Genomic DNA, 20,630 nt, shown 5'->3' with positions numbered 1-20,630 from the left:
GAAGTGATGGTTTTTAACATTTCATTGTTTCATGGTAATTCTGAAGGTCTCATGAGCAGTGATACCCACCGTGGCCAAACAAAGGAAATAAGATAAATAAGTCACCTCAGACTCAAACTGCTTAGCAGAAAATTACCCTCCGAATAATTCATTCTTAAACAAAAGTGTCTTTCAAGGCCTCTGCTCTCCTGATAGAAATAAACAAACCCTTTCAAGTGCAGGACCTTAATGCCATTACATCGAGCCACATGAAACCTTATCGAATACAATCGGAACAGAACGACGTTATGGTGGAATTCAAACTAATGTGGAGAGACACAACTGGGCATTGTGCTGTAACCTGCGGGTCTCATGAATCCAATAGCCCTGACGTTTTTGATTGTACCTGGTTTCATTTAACAAGTGTGGACTTGTACACAACAAGAGGATGGGACAGTTGTAAGTTGTTGAGGTTTAAACGAAGAATTTTTCCTTACTGAACCAAAAAAAGAGAGAGACAGTGTTTAAAGTCTGACTACTGAAGCTGCCGTGACACAATCAGCTAGATTGTTTCACCGGAGAAGATCAGACACTCTATTGGTCTTGTTGATCTACAAAAACACACACTGTTCATTCATGGTCAGAGGATATTTTGCCAACCTCGAACTGGATCCAAATTGGACTTTTAAAACCCCACTCTTGGTCCAATGATGACAGCACAGGTGTAACTAATAATGTCAGTGTGACAGTGTGACAGTAGAGGTGTAACTAGTGATATTAATGATAGCACAGATGAAATTAATAACAGTAATGATAACACAAGTAGAACTAATAGCAGTGGCTGTCCCAGAAAGTCATAATAGTGAGCCAGTATCCGTCTATCATTCATCTCTTTCTGTGTTACTCAGCTCCTTTCTGATGTAATGATATACCAACCTCCACTCTGACTTCCTGCATTTGACTCTTATTTGACTTTTCTCTTCTGTATTCTACTCAGCTATTCTCTCCTTTTTCTTGAATCTACTCTGCTTCATTGCTTTTGAGTTGAAGGTCATGTGATCGGTCAGCTGACTGGATTTATGGTCGTGTTGTTGGCCCCGGGACAGTAAACCACACAGCATCATTATCAGCCACAGCGCCCACCCTGCTCTCTGGTTTCCTCTGGGTCTTAAAGTTAAAATGATGTGCCCTGACTGGTTATCTATAAAAGTATATTTAACTGTTAATGTTTTTTATCACCATTACACAGTTTAGTAGGTTTATATCCTGTTTGTGAGCTTAAGTCAATATATCCTTTTCCCTTTTTCATTCTCTGACCTCATATTTAGTGCTGGCAATAACAGACGGTTGTCATGTGTTTAACTCACTAAAAAGTGGAAACAAGACGAGAAAAATCTTTCTTTTTTTTTACAGTAGACAACAATTGAAGTCTGTATACCATGTAGAAGCATTCAGTGTTACAAGCAAAATCAAATTACCAATACAATTTCATAATTTATCATCATCTTCTGGTTTGCTGCCTCTCAATTGAATTACGGGTTTCCTTTTGTAACCTGTGATCCAATTTTAGGGTCAAAACTTCTCATGATCCCTGCTGTTAGAGTTTTCAATTGTGAGTTATGTATTTTATTTTCAGGAGCGAGTAAAGTCCATGGTGGGTTTTCATATGGAAAACAATGAGATAATTCACAGCTATTGTGAAGCTTAATTTGTTGTTTTATTACAAATTTGTCAAGCAAATGAATATAAAATCTACCAAAAACCCCTACAGGCTCTGGGCCCGGGGAAGAAAACTGTTCTAATTTCTCCATATGAGCAATACTGTTTCATTACAGCAATGGTTTCAATTTAAAATCTCTACGGCATCTAAAGAATATCAGTTTTGGTAAAAAGAAAATAAAGAAAAATGTCTCAAAACAACAACTTCAGAATCTCAGCTCTTAAATTTCCTCCTGACAAGCTCTTTGTGTTTCATTCTGGTTCCAGCTCAGTATTGAAACTATATGATATTTACACTTTACACATGAAATATGGAAACCCACGTTCAATATGTTTGAACAAAGATTCACTGCACAGCATGAGTCTGTAATGATGGGCTGACCGGTGAGGCTGGCAGAGTTTACGAGGATACAAGTTATAATCTGTATTACTTTCATGTCACTGGTCATTTTTCAAACAGTCGACATTTCACTTGGGAGTTAATCTCTTTACTCCCAGTCACTGCCTGTTGTCTGAGGGTAAATTGGAAATGATTTCACCTTTGACCACCATCACAGTAACTCGTTTATCCACCTGTTAATTTGGCCCGGAAGACAACTCTGGTGTGTTGAAAAGTGCATGTGAGGAGTAAGTGAAAGATGCAGTGTGCTCGTATCATACGTGTCTAAAAGACACAGAAAATCTGCAGATCCTCCTTTTTAGGAACTTTAGAACCTTGTCTGCAAACATCAGAAATCACATTTGACAAACAATTTGTTTTGGGACATTTTCCTGTAGTTCCTCCAGATTACATTTTCAACTCTCAACAAATTTTGACATAGTTCTTCTTTTTTTGAGGGCCAAGACTCACTTTTTCAATTGTCTCTGTGTTATTTGGTGCAACCTGAGTACAGGGTTGCAAATAACCTGGTGGGACCATGTTGGCTGTGAAGCTGCACCATGTGGATTTAAATCTACATCAAAAGACAATGGATCATCAATCAGAGAATGCACTCTAGTATGGGAACTTATCAACATATTGTTAAAGCAAAGCACTACAGTAGGACTGCAGGTTTAGAGGTTGAATTTGTACCAGTTCACTAAACTAAATGTAATCAGTAAGAGCTGTGCTGCAAAGCTGATACCTGCAGCCACTGGCCTCATCTCTCTATATTAACCACAACCAGCTCGCCACTGGGCTCACCCACAGGAAATGGTTACCAAACCGCACCATCCATAACAACAGTGAAAACCTCATTTTAGGCAAACAAAACCACAAACCCTCAGTCTTTAAATGATTCATGTTCTTGTTTAAGAAGAACATTGTAGATTTAAGCTCCCAATCATATGAGATTTCAGGCAAGATTGAAAATTTGTTCATAATTCTACATTCATTTAGTTTTTGTGTTTTAGTCTTTCTTCATGTTGCTTTGATTGTGCTTCTGTTTACATAAACTGTTGCATATTTTTGTGTAGTTTTTTATGTTCATGGTGCTTCTGTCAGTGCTGATTGGAGATTTTTTTTTAGCACAATGGGAATCAGTAGTTGAATAGAAGGGATAATAAAACACACATACACACACACACACACACACACCTTTGTCTTCCACTGTGAATAAACAGAAGGGAGTTTTACACTTCTAATATGTCATATGACTGACTTGTTAAACACAGACACAGAGAGGAAAGGGGGCTGGTATGAGTGTAATAAAGGAATTCTCCCCAACCATATGGATTATTGCAGCTGTAAATCATGTCATTTTCCACGACGTGAAGCTGACATTTGTGTTATTGCTGTACTCCACCCATTTTACCCTACACTGACAGATATGTGTTGAACTGTTTTCAAAGTAATGATTTATTTTGCAGGGAGATTAAGGCGATAGTGGGTTTTACTAAAGCCAAGTTCAACAATTCACTGTAAAACAAACATGGTATTTTTTACAGCGATAAGAGAATTAATCTTTGTTGAGTTTAGCTTTTCTGAAACTTAAGTCTAAAAAAGGTTGGTCTTGAGGAGCCGTGTTATTAGACAGTCGGCTAAAATTGGTCTGTAGAACGCCTTGTTATTGAGAAATGTGTGTGCAGTGCAAACTATGACAAAAAACTACAAAGTGAAGGTAGGTAGGTCCTTTTACAGCCTGATGAGGACATGGGTAAACATGGCATTTTGAAAGCCTTAGAAGCAAGAAAATTGCTGTTAGTGGACCTTTTAAAGCTGATATTTTGGGACAAAGAGTAGTGGAACAGTCTATTTTTTGGCTCCAATTTTTAGCCACTTTGTCTCTTCAGAACAAGGTCTGAGACAATGAACTAATAGTTGTTTTTTAAAATTGTATCATTGCTTTAATGTTATTCTTGTGCCTTACTAAGATCCAAACTATCACACACATGAGTTTGCAACATTCAGGTTCTTATGTACCCTATAACATCAGCAGAATAGCCAGAAAAGGTAACGCTTTGCTTTCTGATTATGTTTTCTTTTAGAGCTTCAAAGTCTGGCCAAGAGCAAGGTAACAAACAAACATACTCATCATTTCTAGACTCAAATATTTACCTCGGAACCTCTGTTGTAAATCATGAAAGAGGAAATGCTTTGATACATTAACACAAGGAGGAAACATTTATTCCCATGCAGGAATTTCACCTGATTCCACATCAACACTTTCAGTCACATCCATTGAATCCTGCAGCTGATGGACGTTTTCTAACATATTACAAGCTTCAAATGACACGATATTCAGCAGTGTCCTGCAACAGTTTTCTCCCTCTGCAGTTAAACCAGTTTTGAGATAATACTGTTTAAACAAAGCTCGTGGCTTCTCACAACCCAGTTTACCAGTATCATTCAAACAGTATTCAGTGAAATGAAAGAATGTGCTCTGGATGATAATTAAAGACACCAAACAGAAACAGGAGTAGAAATTCAGCTATAACTATTCATTTTGGGGTTTTATACATCAATCACTGCTTGGTTTTCTTGATTTAGCATCTCTATATTCATCAGGTGTGTTGTTCAACAGCAAATTACGGAATTATATGTCAACAACTGTTGTGTCTGGTCCAATGAAAACACCAAAGCATGTCAGTCAGTCTCTCAATACTTTCTGACTTTCCTACCCTGTCTGTGGCACTGAGCCCAAACTCACTGGTTCCAATGAGACCATTTAATCTTTAAATGCAGCTCACAAATATATAGTTTATTTTTGTTAAAGGCTCAGTAATTTCCTAAAACAGCTGGGCGCTGTAGTTTTTAGCTAACAGAAGTACATTTTACATTTATTGAGGACTATTTTCTGTAGTAGTGGATTAATACACATTTAGTACTCTGAGTATTTATTGCAGCAGGATAGTATACGTGGCATTGATTCAAAATAAATTACAATGGCTGTGTTTTCACCCTGTTCAACAATGTGGCTGTTTGATGTGCTGATTTTTTCTATTATTTTGGAGCTCTATGGTGCAGAGAAATTAGCTAAATCAGGATTTGGCTACACAAGACAACACTTGTTAGTTTTGGACCAATTCATTGTTGGTTTTGGTCTTTTGGTGGGATTTGTTGACAGCAAGAAAAATGAAGAATATCAGCAGCGTTATGCTTGTAGTGACTAGTCATAGAGCTAGTTGGTTAACTACTGTTCACCAATTTCACCATTTTAAATACTGGTGTGACCAGGACTTAAAGATATGGCATTATATCATTTTTTACTGCTGCATCAATTTGAATCCTGGTTTTGGTCGCTAGCCGTTATGCCATCTATAAATCTATTGAAAGAACACACAAGTTCACAGCATGATTATCACATGTTTGCTGTGGAAGCTCCGACTTTAGATCAGCCTCCCTAAAACTCTCAGAGAAGCCAAATCAGCGCAAATCAGTCTTCTTCTGTAGGGGTTTCCTAAAATGTGAAGTGTATATTTTCTGGTTTGTATGTGTCTTTCTTTATGTTTTCATATGTCATCTTGTCTGACTTTTTTTCTTTTTCATTTGTCTTTGTGTCTTTTTTTCTTTAAAACTACTGTTTCAAACAGTGCCGGACTTAAAAATGAATATGATTATTACTGTGAAAAAAACTAAAATTTAAAATTTTGAAGATTTGAAACAATAGGACCCAGTATGTACTGTAAAGGTGTAATCAGTCATCAATCATTAAGTTGGCTAAAATAGTCATGAGCACATCCACAAAACCTCAGTGGGTCAGATTTTCTATACAACAAATAAATATATTTTTTTAAGTGAAAAAGAAAAAGAAAAATTTTGATTAAACTCATTTCTTCAACTTTTGCAAAGCAGTGCTTCAGGTGATGCTAAAAGACATTTTCCAAAAATTCAGACTCAAATAAAAATTCAAATTCAAACAAAAAAAAAGTCAAACTGTCGCCATATTTTCTAATCACAGCACTCAGTTGATTAAAGTCAACCATAAATAAAAACAAGTTTTCATAGAAAACCTGCTTTCCATCACATCACCACTATCATGAGACTGAGCATGAGAGAAAATTCATGACCAACTTCCATCCCAACTGGTTTGCTGCTCACAGCTCAGATAACGAGCTGCCTGGATGATGCAGCTGAACACAAACAACTCACCAACAGTTATCAACTTGAAGAAAAGGGTGTGATCACATTCCACAGCCACAGATTGCATTTCCCTGTTCAAAATTATCTCGTTTTAACTCCTACTTCTGTACAAACCCTCCCTGTCTCTCTCAGATTACCTTGTGGCTGGTCACATGCCTACAAAACTCAACAAACAGCTCCAAAATGTACTTGGCAAACTACCCAAACAAACATCTTTCCGAGCGTCTGAGTCTCTTACCTCTCGGTGGCTCCTCAGCTGATTCAACTGTGTCAGATCCTGAGGGAGATACGAGCCGTCCAGAGCAGCTGACCAGCAGTCCTGCATCTATATCCACCAACTGACTGACTGACTGACTGAGTGAGTGGGAGGCTGGATCACTAGATGACTGGTTGACTGACTACCATTCAGCTGGAGGCAGCAGAGCAGAAAGAGCCACTCCCCTCACCGACTGACCTGACCAGCTGACTCGCTGGCTGGCTGGAGGGATGGATGGATGACTAGTTTAATGGCTCTGCCTTGCTGCTGTTGTCTTGGTGGCTGTCTTGCTGATTGAAATTCCTGGCAAAATAACTGACCGAGAGACTGACCGACCAACTGACTGACAAAATGAAGGAAAAAATGACTAAATAACTGACTCAAAAACTGCTCAGTAACTGACCAACTGATTGACAGTTCAAACCAACCAACTCAATGGCTCTGTAACTGACTGACTACAAGAATGACTAACTGAACAACCAACTAAAAACACTAAAAACTACCTAACTGACTGACTAATCAAGTGACTAACTGATTAACTGGTAGATTATCTGACTAACCATCTAACTGACTAGTTCACTGTTTGCTCAGTTACTGACTTTTACAGTCTGACTGAGTAGAAATTTCTAAAAGTGGCTGACTGGTTGCCTTACTGACTGAACAGCTCACTGACTGGCTTGTTACTTACTGAGGTTCAGATGCCGGATTCTTTCTTTCTGCTCTTCCTTCTTCCCGCTCTGCTACTTTCTGCTTCTCTGTCTGTCTCTAACTCTGTTTCCCTGTGTAATGAGAGGGTGGGGCTGAGCTACAGTAAGCTAGCTCTGGACACACACACACACACCCTTATCAGTTAGTAAGAGCAGAGTAGAGCAGCCTCAGGTCATGTTGGTAGAGGAAACTGTGTGTGTGTGTGTGTGTGTGTGTGTGTGTGTGTGTGTGTGTGTGTGTGTGTGTGTGTGTGTGTGTGTGTGTGTGTTGTTAGCACTAGTAAAACAGGAAGTAGGTAAAAAATGATACAATACTGCCCCAGGTACATTCTTGAATGGAGGAAACACATTCTGTATGTTATGTCATCCAAAGCTTAAACAAAAAGTCAACTCTGATACATGTCGCAAAACTCACAGGGACTTCAAAATGGATTGTGAATAAAGTAAAACAAATCTTATTATTAATTGATATTTACTCAGCAGAGCAGTGGGTGGTGCTGCTGGTTTTCCCACTGAAGTATTGTATTTTACATTCAATGTTTCTCATCACTGAAAAGCAGGAGTCTCATGGATGATAGTTAAAGTGAAGAATTACAATCTACTATAAGGTTACTCTTGAGATCAGATACAAAATAGCCTAAAAGAATCTGTTTCCTAGAGGCTGCAGTGCTCATTGCATTTTGATTGTTCACTTTTTTATTTAAATTCACAGTTTTAGAGTTGTATTTATTCAGGCAAAGTTCTTGTACAGCTGCTTTACCATTTAACATATGAAAAAATGTACAACAAGGTACATTATCTACTGATATCATTGAGCCTCCTTCAGTAATATGTGTGTTCTTACTTGCGCACAAAATAAATTAATAATTTCATTACATTTATGATGATGATTTATGGATTACACCATCTTAACTATTAATTTTATAATTAGTAAATAAGTTGTGTATTATTAGCAATTTCCCACTTTTAAATGTTGTATATTTAGGCCAAATATTTTTTTTAAATAATTGTGGTTCTAATATACTGTTTACATTGAATAAAAATTGACTATATAATTTTTCAGAGTGTGGGACTGATTTGTACATATGCATGGTCTAAGGCAGTTCTAAATTTGTTCACAGAGAAAGAACAAATTCAGGTGAGAACATATTGATGAATTCCGCATTTGTGCTTAAAACGTTCGCAAGCACAGTTTAAGCACAGATTTGTGTGTAGGCACTGTTTGTGAATGAGGCCTACTGTGTGTGTTAGTGTGAGACAACACCTGGCAACTGCTTCTTTGTGAATAATTGCAGTTTTTTTTTAAATTTACTCTTATTTTCCCATTTTTTGTCATCATTTCCTTGAACCACCTCTCACCATCATACTGTAGAGAAGAGGAGAGAACAAGAAAGACGAGAAAAGAAGAAAAGCAGCCAATGAGAATATTTCTACTTCCAGAGCATTTCTTCCCAGCTACAATCTGTTTTTCTTTGTTTCAAACAGAAACAAATATTTCAGTCCTGAGCTTCTGTCAGTCTGCTCCGAGCGACAACATAGCAGCAGCATGTCTTCAGCTGGCCGGCAGCCATCACAGCTTCATTAGAAACTTCAATCATCCACACTGACAATAACACAAAGAGACAGCAGAGACGCAGAGGGTGGGGGAGTGAAAAACATCTAATACAACTCTTCTTCTTCTTCTTCTCTCCTCCTCCCTTCACACTCTAAGGCACATTAGTTTTCTTGCTACTTTTAAAGTTATGGTTGAAATTTGTGTCACTTTCCGACCTGTAGTTTGATTCACTTCGTTAACACAAAGGAGAAACAAAAGATACAAAAGGTACATCGTTGCCTTTTAGTTCCTGTTTTGGGTTCATGCTGACTTATTACAAACAAACCAAGATGGCTGACAGGTACTCTCATTCATTGTATAGTGTTTGTGGTCATTGTTCATTATGGACAGGTCACACCAGAAAGTGGCACACTGAAATTCATCTGTGTGTCTAATGTGTGGTGCCAGAAGCTTGGTGACGTAGTGACAGTTCTCAGGGCTAGTTGGTAAACTACTGTAGCTGGCAGGCTAGCCGCTAACATGCTGTCCACATCCACATAACTAGCTCTTTACCTCCTTGTACACCACTGAGTCACTCAATAAAGTTATAAAAACCTCTTTGAGCTAGCAAGCTTACTAACTGTCAGTTGAGAAGCTCGATCACAAACAGAACAATAAGTTCATGTAGTTTACTTATTTGTACCATCAGCTCCTGTGTCACAACTGTCTATAAACCATTCCTCTTTTATGAAGCGGTTTATACTCCAACAGAATACTTAAAAAATGAGAAGGTGACAAACAGCTAATAAGCTATGACAGCTGCTCCATTTGAGCACTCTGTTCCCTCAAAGGTTAACAGAAGAAGTCAAAGTTCACCAAAGTTGAACATTTGTGCAGATTTACTTCGCCCCTTAAGCAAATTCACTGATTGTGGTAATTCCATTAAAATTAATTGATTTTGCTGCAAATTTGGCTGCTTTCAAGGCTGGTGTGACCAAGCCTTTACCATAAATCAAATTCTAGTGACCAACAACAAGTCACGCAGCACTGTAGTCAATGAGCAGCTGTGGCTCAGGAGGTAGAACAAGTTGTCCACTCTTCATAAGGGCGGTGGTTCAGTCCCCAGCTCCCCGATCCTCTCTGCATGTTGAAGTGTCCTTGGGCAAGACACCAAACCCCAAATTGCTCCTGAGGGTCAAGCCAGCACCTTGCATAGTAGTTTGCTAACATCTGTGCGTGTGTGTGTGTGTGTGTGTGTGTGTCAAACTGTAAAGTGCTTTGGATTAGTGCTACATAAATGCATTGCAATGTCCATTTACCTTATGTGTTTATTTGATTTCTCTGGTGTCAGAAAAAGCTAATAAAGAAATGAATACAAGAACTGCCAAATTCCACAACCACAACCCATCACTCATACGCTGATGCACATGCATGTTACCATGGTTACCAAATGATCCTGCATAATTACAGGAGATTGTTTCCTTGGCAGTTCCCATAACCAGAAACATTTGAAATCATACTAATGTCACATGAAAACATGAGGACTAATTGATTTATATGAAATATCTTATTTGATAATAAACTGTACCTCTTGTGTCCCAAACATACAGTATATTTCATTTATGAAATTTGTCCTTCTCAGACACCACTGTTCAGAGTCTGACTTCATGCATTATTTTTGGAGACAATATAAAGGTGATGACAGGAGAGATGTGGCTGAAAGAGCTTAAATAAATAAAGAGAAAATCTCTCCTCTCCCATCTCAGTTGGTCTGGAGTCTCCATGTGTCCAGACGGCGAAGCATCATGCAGCTCATGTTGGTGACCTTTAGGTGATGTTAAAGGCCACCTAACCACAACACTGACAGTTACCATGACAAAACAAGATCTATCACTGGCTCTGTAAGGAGGCACTGACAGCAGGATACAATATTCTGTTGCATCAGATCTTACATTCATTTCAGCGGATCTCCACTGGTTCTTTTCTATTCTTTATGTTAAAGGTGATGCTAGGGTGATCTGGATGTCAGGAACATATCATTTCTCCTGGTATGATCTGGAGACAAAGATCTTCTATCCATTTTCCACTGTTCATATTTTTTTTATCTAATGTCATTCATACTGTCTATCCAAAGTTACATCCAGTCAGTTGAATTGCTAATTTCTGATTCCCTTACATAACTGCACTTATACATGGTCTGGGTGAATACTCTTTTCTGATTGGCCGGCAGATGTGCATTAAATCCGTGTATTGCACACATAGTTCGACTCAAGTTTAATCATCCTTCTAAATTCATCCATTACCCAACCTGTAACCATAGCAACATTAAAGAGCACAGCTGTCAAAGCTTACTCGTTATGAAGTTTTGAAGAATGGGACGCAGCAGAGGAAAAAGAAAGAAAGAAGAAAAGAAAGAAACCAAGCAAAAAACAGCAGAAGGAATTGACACCTGAAGAGCTTAAAATGATAGAGGAAGAGAAGGATGAGATTAATACAAAAAAGGCAAAAAAAAATGGGCAGTTAATATACTGAGACTTTCTCTACTAAAAACAAAGGAATGATTTGAAGACATACTCTGCAGTTATGCTTAACGACAATTAATTTTAGGCTTAATTTTAGGCCTCGGTTCAGGCTGGCGGCATGTACAGTGTGGCATGTTGTCATGACAACGGTAAGTTCTTGCTTCATAACCTTTCGATTTTGAGTGAAAAACTGTAATCAAGATTTGCGAATGCTTTTATTTTTTATTATTGGCAAATGACCATGGTATAAGCAGGATACTCATGATGATTATCCCTCACATAATTTCTAGGTTGTGACCAACATCTGATACCAGTAACAATAAACAGTAATGTTAATATCAGTAGGAATGCATATCTGTATGCCAGTTTCACCAATTTCTGAGACTTTATAAACCAAACAATTAACAAATTAATATAAAAATAAAATAATCTACAGATTGAGCTTGAAGGTTTACGTTCGACCTTGATAACAGCAATTACCAAGCAAGACGTTCTCAATTTTAGGTCAACTAACCGGGTGTTACTTTCAAGCATATCTCACGGCTTTCCTCTGCAGATGGAGTTTGCTTAGTTGTGGAGTCATGGAGAACCTGGGGAGGCAGAGACTTCTCCATAGCTGCCACCTCCCTCTGGAACTCTCTCCCCAAACACATTTGTGACTGCTCCAATCTATCTAAGCTTAAGAAGTTACTCAAAACTCACCTTTTTAGAACTGCTTTACTAATGCTAACTGCTAATGTGTGATTGATGTCCCGTGCTTATGCTCTACATATTAAATATATTATTTATCATTATTATTATATTATTAATTGGTAGAAAAACATTTAATTGGTCCAATTTCCTCCTGATTCTGACATGACTGTTGTAACGGAAAGCAGCCTAGTCTGTCTGTCACTAAGTGAATATTGTTGGGGGTCAATATGGCAGCATCAGCAGGACAATGACATTACTATATAAATTTAGTACAGGATAGTTTAGCCTTTCATTCTGTTCCACATGATTTGTTTAATAGGATCATGCACTGAGGGCACACAGAGATGTGAAAGGCCGCTGGTCCAAACAATGGAATTACAGAAACAACACAAGCACTCACATCACTGAGTTGGTATATTGCACACTTTCTTTCATTCTTCTCGGCAATTATATATGCATCAACAGTGAGATACTGGGAAACATTTTCAATCCCTCAACCCTCATTAGCCGAATGTGAAAAGGGCAACTGGGTCCAAAACAATCTGCTAAGATTTTGACATTCAGCATAAACATGCCCCGAGTCGAGAACCGCAATTCCCACAATTCCCAATGAACCAGAAAGAAGCACTTAATAGAGTTAATGTATTGGATGGTACAGAGTACGGATACGCAACTGACACAGAGATGTAAATGAGTACAAATGCTCACAACTAAGACACACACACACACACACACACACATACACACACACACACACACAGACAACTAGCATCAGTTTAACAGGGTTCACTGGTCATACGACAGTAATTGCTGCCATCAGTTTTGACAGCAGAATGTGAATGGTGGGAATGCTGTGTGTATTTCTGTGTGTGTGTGTGTGTGTTTGTGTGTCCAAGATGAAGTATGTAACCATTTGCCATAACTGCCAATAATAAAAATCAACAGCCTGACACAGGAAAGACACAAATCACTGCTGTCCAACATAAGGTATGGTGACCTGCAGTAGAAACATTTCCTCTGGTCTTTATCTGCCTGATCGAATTTACCTCATACTTCTCTGCCAGACGTGTGGCAAAAAATAATTATTTCTCACATTTATAGGGAGTCTAAATGAAACAGGAATGTCAATGGCACTGCAGCTATTGTGCATTTTTTCCATTTTTCAAAAGAGGATTAAAAATATTTTTTAACATATTTGTGAAAACCTGTGGGTGGATGTATCCCATGTCAGAGTTTGACTGACAATTGAGAGTCTGCATTGCTATGAGATGAACTTCTGTGGTGCATTATACTGGCTGGAACATGTCATAACCTTGTTTTTTCCCCTTTTTTTCCCAACAAAGTTCACAAATTGTTGGTTATGCATTGTAAGTGATTTAAGCAGTTTGTCCCTTTCCATTATTCAACATTTGGGAGGATCCATTATGTTGCTAAGTGTGTATACCGCTCAGAAAACTGAAGCTAGGTAGTCTAGCTTGCTGACATTAGCACTGATTACCACCTGACTTTACTTTCTGTTCATAATATATCATCACCTGGTGAGTCATCAGCAGCTCCTGAACACTCAGTGCTGTGTTTGTCCTGCGTTATAGAAAGGAGGGCGGGTAGCTAGCATTAGCTGTCTCTGAAAACTGAGAGTCCTTTTTTTTTTTGGTATTTACAATTTTGACCAAGTGCACAAGTCAAAACAAACACCACAGATAAAAATATAGGCTACTGAATTTGAAAGATAACAACACAGATTACTAAAAACCCAGCCACACAATATTACCTTCCTCAGCAGTATGTTGTGTGGTTCCATCCCTTTGTCTAGACAGGGATGGACTCCATTAAGTGTGTTCAAACAGAAAGCAAAGTGAATTTTCAGCTTGCATCATTCATGCCAATTTGACCGCTGGACCATCCGTGCAGTCCGTGTTGAGTGGGAATGTGTTTGTTTGTGTGTGTGTGTGTGTGTGTGTGTGTGTGTGTGTGTGTGTGTGTGTGTGCGCGCATGTGTGTGTGTGTGTGTGCATGTGTGTGTGTGGCAGCTGAGCCACTGACTGATCTCAGAACACAACATCACAATGTTTCATTTGGTTATTCACCCATTTTTTAAATGGCAAATGTCTAGTGCAGTACAGCTCTTGACAAAATTATGTCGCTGTCAAAAAACCTTGAGCAAATCTCTTTCAAAACAGTTATACTTAGAACTTAGAAATACAATGAAACTACTAAAAGTTGACTGTGATGGCTCATCTATCTGCAATAAGATTAAAGACTGTGTAGGTTGATTTTCATGGAAATGAAGTGAAACCTATGGCACCTGGAAGGAAATCTAATAACAATAATGAAAAGTATACAGGATTTGTACTTTGTGGTCTAAAACATGCAAAGGCAACAGACTGGTCCTTTAAGGATCAAAATAGATGGCAAAGTTTAAGGATGTCTTCTTGATTCAACTACAGTCTTCTGCAGTATCTCTAGAAAACTCTAGTCAGTCATGCAGTTTCTATTACAGCCCTGTTAAAAACACTCCAGGAATGTCCTTTCCTATTTAAAACAGTTTACCCAGTAACAGACACTCGCCTATCAGCAGAACACAACACCCAAGTCTTTTTCATATGAGAAGCAAACCTGACAGCTTGTAAGCGAAAGGTCAGCAGTTCAATTCCCAGCATGAAGACGAGGTGGTCCTTAACAACAGGAGAATATTTTTATTGTTTTTTTTAGCAATTGTATTCAAAATCTCAGACTTAAACACTGGAAATCCACAAACTCTCCAACATTACAGAAATAATGTTGTGCAACTCTTAGCTGTGACATACCATACAGACAAAGGTAGTCAAGGTACAGTTGCTGAATGTCTCTATTAGGGGAGTCAATGTGAAGTTGCTGGTTTTTAATGCAGGATGCATGAGCACTGTAAACACATGCTAGTGACACAGCTCTATGGATGGCAAAAGAATGAAGTATCGCAACATCTATTGGATGAATTGCCACAAAATTTTGTACTTTCATAGTCACATTCATTATCACATACATTTATGATCCCCAGAAGATAAATCCTGATGACCTTGGTGATCCCTTAACTTCTCTTCTAGTGCCACCTCAGGGTTGACATTTTTAGTTGTTAGTGAAATATCCTGACAACTGTTGGATGGATTGCCATGGAATTTGGTACAGATATCTCTGGTGCCCAGAGGATGAATTTTAATTACTTTGGTGATTCCTTGACTTTTCCTGTAGCACCACCAGCAGGTCAAATTTTCACTTGTTCTGTAAAATATCTCAACATCTATATCTAAGGGATTGCCACAAAATTTTGTACAGAAGTTTATGGTTCCAAGAGGACGGAGCCTAAGGTGGGATTCTTCCCTGACTTCATTTAGCATTATTTGGTTCAGAGTGACATCTCCACATCTACTGGACATTCTGTACACATATTCATGCCCCCCACAGTTTTGCACAATACTTTGGTTTAAGGCCCGACTTTAGTCAACGTTGTTATTGTGAGTGATTCTGATGTTAGCATTTGGCTCAAAGTACTACTGTTCTGCAGTACAGCCTGACCAAGCCGTAAGCACAGCTGTAAACTTGGTCAGTTGTCAAGATTGGGACTCCAAATATGCACAGACATGCCACTTCTTAACCTTTGGATCCAACACTAGGATCTCATTCTTTTTTATGTTTAAGGAATTTTGTGACATTCAGATATTGATGTCACTCTAGATGTGGTTCAGGAGAAAGTAAAATGTAATATTCAGTATATTACACATTGTATGCATGTATGTGCAGGTGTATTACAGATTACACATAATAGGAAGGTCTCATCTTTCAGTCAGTAAAGTTTATTTCTGTATCTTATCAATATTTCAAGAGAAAAAAAACACATCACAGCTGTCAGAAAACATTAAGAAAGTTTTAAAAACTGAGACTTGGGATTGGACAAGATGGGGGGGGGGGGGTTTCTCAGAAGTGAATGTAGTTAAGAGTAATTAAATAAATCTTATGCTGATGTTACGACAGCTTGATGATTACATCACCTCTAAAATGAGACATTCTGCATGAGCCCAGAATTGTGTGTCGTAACACAACAGCTTCTCACAAAATGGAGAGAACAGGTATTAATTGTTGCAAAATGTGACTCAGGGAGTGCTCAGATTGTTGTGTCCTGCCAGTACAATGGAGATCATTGTAGCTCGACTGCTGATCATCATATCACAAGGTCACAATCTTCACAGGCCGCGGTGGAGTCGACGAGTCAGCAGAAATGGCTGTCGCTGATGTAATGATCACATCCTGTTTTCTTTTAGATTATTTAACACTGCAGCTGTGTTCAACAGCAAATCGATTAATGGAGACAAATGAAAGCATTTGTATTTATTGATCAAGACAATCTGTGAGGACTGTGTTTACAGGACTTTTAATTAATTCTTCACATTAGCTGTGTTTGAAGAGTTTGCATTCCAAATGAGAGACAAAAGAACTCAAACAAAGGAACGAGAAATATCTTACTGTATACTGATATTCCTCACATTATTGGTTATTTTAACACTTTGAAGGGTTAAAGTGAAAAACTGATTCATGTCAGTCAGGTTGATTACATAGAAAAGCTTGATCTATACATGTCATATTTTGCTTATAGTCAGCCAGACTAAATCTCACAATCTCAGTTTCCACAGAGTTTAATGTCTCTGAAATATCAGCGGAGAAGTGATTAATTCCAGTCAGACACCTTAATAATCTGTAAACATTGAGATGATTTTGTCACTTGCCGCCTCTCCAAACTCCTGAACCTTGTTAATAACTATTAAACCTCAGAGTTAGGGAACAGGGATGCACTGATCTGGCTAATGACAGTCAGTCAGTCTACCACTTTGGTCTGAACTGAAATAGCTCAACAAATATTGGATGAATAGCCATGAAATTTTGTACACTCATATACAATCCTTATAGTGTGAATCCTACTGACTTTGGTGATGTCTTGACTTTTCCTCTAGCACCAGCATGAGGCTGACATTGTTGGTTTTTAGTGCAATATCTTGACAACTACTCAATGGATTGGTATGAAATTTGGTACAGATATCCATGTTGTCTAGAAGAAAAATCACTTTGGTGATCCCCTAACTTTTCATTTAGTGCCACCATCAGATCAAAACTTGAATTTATATTAATAATTTGGGTTTATGACCAAATTCCCACAAAATTCCCACCAGCCTCAGCTGTGCCATGCAGTACCTGCTTCTTCTTGTACTACTGTATATGTGTACATGCACAATACAAGAGCTGCAATGGCTAGTTGATTAATCAAGTAGTTGATTGACAGAAAATGAATCAGCAAATATTTTAACAATCAGTTAATCCTTAAAGTCATTTTTCAAGCAAAAATACAAACATCTCCTTGTTTTAGCTTCTCAAATGTGAGGATTTGCAGTTGGGTTTTGTACTGTTGGTAAATCAAAACAAGAAATTTGTAGGTGTCAACTTGGGCTTTAGAAAATTGTACGGACATTTCTTACTATTTTTTGACATTTTATAGACCAAATGATTAATTGATTAATCAAGAAAGTAATTAGCAGATTAACGGACAATGAAAATAATTTTTTTTTTGCCGCCTGACAAAACACTAATCTGCTGCCTGCATTATTTCACTGATGTTTACATAAAGCAACATAACTTCTTCAATAATCTGGTTTGATTGGATCCATTTAATAACCCATCTACAGGGCTGATAGAAAAGTCAATGGAAATTGAATTCTTTCATAATGCTTTTACTCCTACATCCCTTCATTCCAACAAGCTCCCCAAACTGAACGACAGGATCTGTCATTGGTTACCACAACTATCCACAATCCACTATTCACATTGTGTTTTCTGATCCTATTGGCAACACAACATTATTGGTCAGAGCCTTCCAAAACGAATGAAATGAAATTACTGTTGCAAAAATGATTCATGTGACTGTTTTCTGACTGCTTTGGTTAAGGTTTGGTTAGGTTTCAGCACACATGGTTAAAAGAAACCAACATGGACCATCAGTAGAAAACAGGAAGCAACCAGCAGCCAATGCACTGTCAAACCAATCCAACCAACCCAACATCTTCCTTACGCTAACTTTGTGGCTCTATTACAACAGCCTCCCATCCGCCTTTATTCAGTCTTTTTTTTTTGGGAGGACACTCTCCTTCATTTACTAGCATCAACTCCAAAAGACAACCTTTTATTTAGGAGAGAAATACAGACGGAAAAAAAAGACGGTAAGGAAGCAGAAGAGACAGAGGAAACAGGCTGATGACAACACTGCAGTTTAAAAATGCATGAGCCTCCAGCTTCCAGCAGACTGCCTGTATGTGTATGTGTGTGTGTGTGTGTGGAGCACTGCGGTGTTAGCATTTACCAGTCAGAATGAAGAACAGACAAACGGGGAACAGTTTAGGATGAAGTAAACACAAGTGATGTTGTGATTATTTCATTATTATTCGGCTGAGTTGTCTTGCATCATGTGCTGCTGTTGCTCTGTGCGTGCGTGTCATTTAGTTATTTACCAGAGGATTTGATTGTGCTTCTCACATTTCACACACTTCCTGCTGATGATATGTATGCGAGAGAGAAAGAGACGCCTCTGTTTGACTTATAATAAAGTCACGTCAGCTGAAGCTCAGTGTATGAGTCACGAGTCCCCAAATGAGGAGCAGCAGGAGAAAACAACTACACCGCCGAGGAGGGGAAAAAGATAAGTTAGAGGAGGAGCAAATGGAGAGGAGAGAGCAGGGAAAGAAGAGGAAAGGAAGGAGAGGAAAGGAAGTCACAGGAGGGCAAGAGGGGAAATAAAAATAAAGAAATAAGGGAGCAGGAAGAGATGGAGAAAAAGAAAGAGGAAAAAATAGGAGGATGGTAGAATAGAGGAAGCAAGGTAGAGGAGGAAGATGTAGGAAAAGCAGACCAGGAGAAGGAACAGAAAGGCAAAATAATGAGGAGAGAATAATTAAGAAGGACAAAGAAAGTGTCAGAAAAATAATTCTATAGATGGAGGAAGAAGATGATTAGAAGCAATGGAAAGAAAAAGAAGAGAAAATGAAAAGACAGGGGAAGAAGACGTGACAATGAAACACAAAGAGGATGAGATGAAGGAGATTTGTGTCAGATGGTAGCCGTACAAGTATTCATTTCAAGTTCTTCCTAACAGAGTCTGATGCTTAGTCCAGCAGATAAAAGAGAAACAGCCAAATGCTCCATCACAAAAGATCAGATAAAATCACTTAGCTTCCACTTACAACAAGCTCTCACTAAAACATCACAAGTGGAAAACCACACATAACAAAATTAACCTGCCAGACATGGAGAATTAGCTAAGAAGATTGATGCCACTCTCCTATCTGCCCATTAAATATGAAGCTACAGCTAGGAGACAGTTAGCCTAGCTTAACACGATGACTGAAAGCAGGGGGAAACAGCTAGCCTGTCATAAGGTAGCAAAACTAATTATATTTGTACAAAAACTCAAGTAAAAAACATGTTGTGGTTTCAGTAGGGTTAAGTAGCACAACCAGCAGAGACTATGTCATGGTATCATCCCTTATCTGTTTTTTTAAATATAGCAGTTGACATTTCAGATTTGTTACCCCCTCATGATGTTTTAAGACATACACTAAGTCATCTCAAGAGATGAAGCAGCAGATGTGGTTCATTTCTTCTAAAGACTGACAAGGATCTGAAAACTTTCCCAGCACCAAAATACATGTTACATTACATGATATTTTTCAAATCTGCCATCTTTCAGTGTCAGTTAACCATACAGGGACAACTTTATGTTGAAAGAGGCCGTTTCTACACCCACAGGGGCAGGAAAAAGACCAGAATGCAATGCAGCAACAATACATATTTGGTTCTGGTTATGATGCAACTCACGCTTTGTTTCAGCTGGAAACACAATCACTCTTACACTCTTATTATCACTACACATACAATTCAGAGATGCAGTTTCTTTTGTTAAATGAAAAAAAAGGTTTTGAATTTTGTTTCGGAATGTAGGTATCGTATTGGCAGTAATTATCGCAAAAATTCAAACAATAAAATCCCTAGAAACGTAGGCCCATTATTAGACCAAATGAGTTACTATGTGGTGGATTTACCAAGTTTAAAAGAATGCTCCACAAATTTAGTATAATCATAGTACTCATGATGGACAGTAAAAGATATAGGCTTTTTTATTACACATCTTCTTCTTCCTTGTCAAAATATGGCACCTACATTACCCACAATGCAATGAAAACATGATTCAGGTGTGTTATGTTAGTAGCGGCTAATGTAGCCTTGGACCACTAACCTGGGAGATGAGGAGCAGGCTACAGAGGTACTTTCTGACAGGCCACAATTTACCAAATAATTTGAGGGGTAAAATTAAGTAATTTGGGTATGAATTACTAAATTAAGCTGGCAAAATAAGTAATATTATTCATTTGAGGGCACAAATTACATGTTTTCAAGATGTATTTAATCAAATTGCAAGAGGTGGTTAAAAAATCTCCACTCAAAAGATAATATCTGTTAGTATAAGCAAAGACTTTCTGATTTTTTTCTATTTTTGGAAGATCTACATACTTTCTGCACATGCTCAAAGAAACACAGGCAAAATCGAAGGTTTCTCAACTTGTTTCCAGCCTTGATATTCAAAATG

General features: G+C 38.2%; 1 protein-coding gene across 3 annotated transcripts in view; it reads right to left on the bottom strand.

Moving 5' to 3' along the window:
* The window catches only part of rab27b (RAB27B, member RAS oncogene family), a 67,573-nt gene that overhangs the window by 25,964 nt on the left and 20,979 nt on the right, over positions 1-20,630 (bottom strand). Inside the window, exon 1 of one of the 3 annotated variants that reach the window (XM_067574071.1) lies at positions 7,204-7,262. The exons of 1 other annotated variant lie outside the window; for it this stretch is intronic. The gene's annotated coding sequence lies outside the window, so the exon portion shown is untranslated. One more of the 3 variants, XM_067574068.1, reaches the window with a different exon arrangement.

This window comes from Thunnus thynnus, chromosome 19, assembly GCF_963924715.1.
Source record: "Thunnus thynnus chromosome 19, fThuThy2.1, whole genome shotgun sequence".
Taxonomy (NCBI): domain Eukaryota; kingdom Metazoa; phylum Chordata; class Actinopteri; order Scombriformes; family Scombridae; genus Thunnus; species Thunnus thynnus.
Note: the sequence above shows the minus strand (reverse complement) of the source record. Positions and strands in the feature narration are given on the sequence as shown.